Here is a 4,808-nt window from a genome sequence, read left to right on the forward strand (position 1 = left end):
GATTTTTCAAACTTAGGTGATCACTGGACTGCAGCTAAGCCCCCGAGTGTGAGGATTGCTCACCACTCGGTAGGATTTTTCAAACTTAGGCGAGTACTGGACTGCAGCTAAGCCCCCGAGTGAGAGGCTTGATCATCACTCGGTAGGATTTTTCTTTTCAACTTAGGCGAAACGGATTCGCAGCTAAGCCCTGAGTGAGAGGCTTGCTCACCACTCGGTAGGATTTTTCTTTTCAACTTAGGCAAAACGGATTCGCAGCTAAGCCCCCGAGTGAGAGGCTTGCTCACCACTCGGTAGGATTTTTCTTTTCAACTTAGGCGAAACGGATTCGCGACTAAGGCACCCACTGGGGGATTTAGAACATGTAAAAAATGAACAACAATCATTCGGAAGACTGCAAAATCATGTCTTCGATAATCAAACTAGAAGGTATCTCTTATTACATCTCAACAGTCTGAATGCTTAAGAGTAAAAGGGGCGGAGCAGCTCCGCATTCCAAGCGCGTGGCTCGTCTTTATTGTGTTTGATGTTCAAAAGATGATATGCTCCATTGTGGAGCACTTTGGTGACAACAAAGGAGCCTTCCCAAGCAGGAGCGAGCTTGTGTGGTTTCCGCTGGTCCACTCGAAGAACCAAGTCTCCCTCCTGAAATGCCCGACCCCTTACATTTCTGGCGTGGAATTGACACAGGTCTTGCTGATAAGTGGTCGACCGAATCAAGGCCATCTCTCTTTCCTCTTCCAGGAGATTGACTGCATCTTGTCGAGACTGTTCTGCTTCTTCTTCTGAGAAAAGTTCGACTCAGGGTGCATTGTGAAGCAAATCACTCGGGAGTACAGCTTCAGCTCCATAGACTAAGAAGAATGGAGTTCGTCCAGTCGACCGATTAGGAGTTGTCCTCAATCCCCAAAGTACTGATGGAAGTTCATCAACCCAGGCACCTGATGCATGCTTGAGGTCACGCGTCAATCAGGGTTTTAGTCCTTTGAGAATCAATCCATTTGCTCTTTTAGCCTGCCCATTTGACTGAGGATGGGCGACTGAAGCGTAGTCAACCCTCGTGCCTTGGGAAGCACAAAAGGCTCTGAACTCGTCGGAATCGAAGTTTGACCCACTATCAGTGATGATGTTGTGCGGAACACCATATATGAATGTCAATTCTCTGATGAAACTTACAGTTGTACTTGCTTCAAGGTTTTTAATGGGCTTGGCTTCAATCCATTTGGTAAACTTGTCGACTGCTACCAGCACATGGGTAAATCCACTCCTGCCGGTCCTCAGAGGTCCAACCATATCCAATCCCCAGATAGCAAAAGGCCAGACAAGTGGAATAGTCTTCAGAGCTGACACAGGTCTATGGGACATGTTGGAGTAAAACTGACAGCCTTCACATTTGTCTACTATTTCTTTTGCCATCTCGTTGGCGTGTGGCCAGTAAAATCCGGCTTGGTATGCATTTGGCCACGATGGTCCGAGAGGACGCATGGTGACCACAGGTCCCCGAGTGAATATCATTGAGGTTCATTTGGCCTTCTTCTGGCGTGATGCATTTCTGGCAGACTCCAGTTACACTTTCTCTGAACAACTGACCTTTTATCACAGTAAAGGCTTTAGATCATCAGACAATCTGTCGAGCCTCTTCTTCATCCTCTAGAAGTTCTTTCCTAAGAATGTATGCAATGTACAGCACTGTGCAGTCAGGAGTGACGACCAAAACCTCCATGACTAAGTCGACCACGGTTGGGACTTCGACTTCAGTCAGATCTATGGCACTCTTAGGCTGTGGGGGCTCTTCAGTAAAAGGATCTTCCTGGACTGAAGGTGAATGAATATGCTCCAAAAACACATTGCTGGGAATGGTCTCTCTCTTGGATCCTATCTTTGCCAATTCATCTGCAGCTTGATTTTTCAGTCGGGGTATATGGTGAAGCTCCAACCCTTCAAACTTCTTTTCCAACTTTCTTACTACGTTGCAATAACAGTCATAACCAGGCTCCTGACATCCCACTCTTTCATCACTTGATTAACCACCAAATCCGAGTCACCGTAGACCATAAGGCGACGGACGCCGAGTGAAATGGCCATACACAACCCGTATAAAAGTGCTTCATATTCAGCTTCATTGTTGGAGGAATCAAAATGAATCTGGAGAACATAGCTAAGCTTGTCTCCACGGGGGGATACCAATACTACCCCAGCACCGGAACCATTCAGCATCTTGGAGCCATTGAAGAACATGGTCCAATGCTCCGAATGAACTTGAGTCGGCAGTTGCTGCTCAATCCACTCGGCAAGGAGATCTGCAATTGCTTGGGACTTGATAGCTTTCTTTGATCTGTGGCACTCTTAGGCTGTGGGGGCTCTTCAGTAAAAGGATCTTCCTGAACTGAAGGTGAATGAATATGCTCCAAAAACACATTGCTGGGAATGTTCTATCTCTTGGATCCTATCTTTGCCAATTCATCTGCAGCTTGATTTTTCAGTCGGGGTATATGGTGAAGCTCCAACCCTTCAAACTTCTTTTCCAACTTTCTTACTGCGTTGCAATAATAGTCATAGCCGGGCTCCTGACATCCCACTCTTTCATCACTTGATTAACCACCAAATCCGAGTCACCGTAGACCATAAGGCGACGGATGCCGAGTGAAATGGCCATATGGAACCCGTATAAAAGTGCTTCATATTCAGCTTCATTGTTGGAGGAATCAAAATGAATCTGGAGAACATAGCTAAGCTTATCTCCACAAGGGGATACCAATACTACCCCAGCACTGGAACCATTCAGCATCTTGGAGCCATCGAAGAACATGGTCCAATGCTCTGAGTGAACTTGAGTCGGCAGTTGCTGCTCAATCCAATCGGCAAGGAAATCTGCAATTGCTTGGGACTTGATAGCTTTCTTTGCCTCAAACTTGATATCCAATGGAAGGAGTTCAATCGCCCATTTTGCCACTCGACCAGTTGCATCTCTGTTGTTCAGGATTTCAGATAATGGTGCATCGCTGATGACTATAATGGAGTGATCAGAGAAATAGTGTGCAACCTTCTTCATGGTCATGTAGATTCCATAAACAAGCTTCTGATAATGTGGATATCTCTACTTGGATGGAGTCAAAACTTCAGAGAGATAATACATTGTGCGCTGAACATTATAAGCTTTTCCTTCTTCCCGCTCGACCATGAGTACTGTACTGACAACTTGTCCAGTGGCTACAATGTAAAGTAGTAAAGGCTCTTTGTTGATTGCTGCAGCAAGCACCGGCTGGGTGGAAAGCAGGGTTTTGAGCTCTGCAAACGATGCGTCGGCTTCATCAGTCCACTCGAACTTATCAGATTTCTTCATCAATCGGTAAAGAGGTAAAGCCTTTTCACCGAGACGAGAAATGAATAGACTCAAGGCGGCCAAACAACCAGTAAGCTTCTGAACCTCATGCACATGCACAAGGAATTTCATTCGGAGGATGGCACCAACTTTTTCTGGGTTCGCATCGATCCCTTTTTCGGAAACGAGGAAACCGAGTAACTTTCCACCTAAGACTCTGAATGTGCACTTCGATGGATTAAGCTTCATATCATACCTTCTTAGGTTGGCAAAGGTTTCTGCAAGGTCGGTCAGCAGGTCGGAACCTTTACGCGACTTGACCACAATGTCATCCATATATGCTTCCACATTCCGACTGATTTGAGTGAGCAGGCACTTCTGAATCATCCTCATGAATGTGGTGCCGGCATTTTTGAGACCAAATGGCATGGTGACATAGCAAAAGCACCTGAATGGGGTGATGAAAGTTGTTTTTATTTCATCGGGACCATACAGTCGGATCTGATGATACCCGGAATATGCATCTAGAAAAGACAAGCGCTCACACCCCGCAGTCGAGCCAACAATCTGATCGATGCGGGGGAGAGGGAAATGATCTTTCGGGCAGGCTCGATTGATATGCTTGAAATCAATGCACATATGAAGTGAATCGTCCTTCTTAGGGACCATGACCACATTGGCAAGCCACTTGGAGTGGTAGATCTCTCGGATGAACTCTGCTGCTAGGAGTCGAGCCACTTCCTCGCCAATTGCTATTCTCTTCTGCATGGCGGACCAACGAAGATGCTCTTTGACGGGTATTGCCTTCGGATCGACACGCAAATGATGCTCAGCCAGTCCCCTGGGTACACCCGGCATGTCAGAAGGTTTCCATGCAAAGATTTCCCAGTTCTCACGGAGGAACTGGATGAGCGCTTCTTCCTATTTGATGTCGAGCATTGTTGAGATATGAGTCGGTGCAGCATTGGGATCGGTCGGGTGAATATGAATCGGCTTCGTTTCTCCAGACGACTGAAATGCAGAGTCTGTGGCAGGCTTCTTGGCCCGTAACAAATCACTTGGATCTGCATTTTTCTAATACTCCTGCAATTCAACTGCTGCCATTTGTGCATCGGCGATTTTGGAACCCTTCTGGAAGCATTCCTCTGCTTTCTGCCGATTGCCAGTGACTGTGATCACACCTCTGGGGCCAGGCATCTTCAGCTTGAGGTACACGTAATATGGTCGAGCCATAAAATGCGCATAGGCAGGCCTACCCAGAATAGTATGATAAGCACTCTGGAAATCCACAACTTCAAGTGTCAACTTTTCCTTACGGTAATTCTGGGAATCACCGAAAACCACATCAAGGGCGATCTGGCCGAGTGATTCAGCTTTCTTTCCAGGGATAACGCAATGAAAACTCATATTGCTCTCGCTAAGTTTTGACATCGGAAAGCCCATCCCCTTCAAGGTTTCAGCATAAAGGATATTCAGGCCGCTACCA

Source organism: Triticum aestivum, chromosome 1B, assembly GCF_018294505.1.
Source record: "Triticum aestivum cultivar Chinese Spring chromosome 1B, IWGSC CS RefSeq v2.1, whole genome shotgun sequence".
In the NCBI taxonomy this organism is placed as follows: Eukaryota; Viridiplantae; Streptophyta; class Magnoliopsida; order Poales; family Poaceae; genus Triticum; species Triticum aestivum.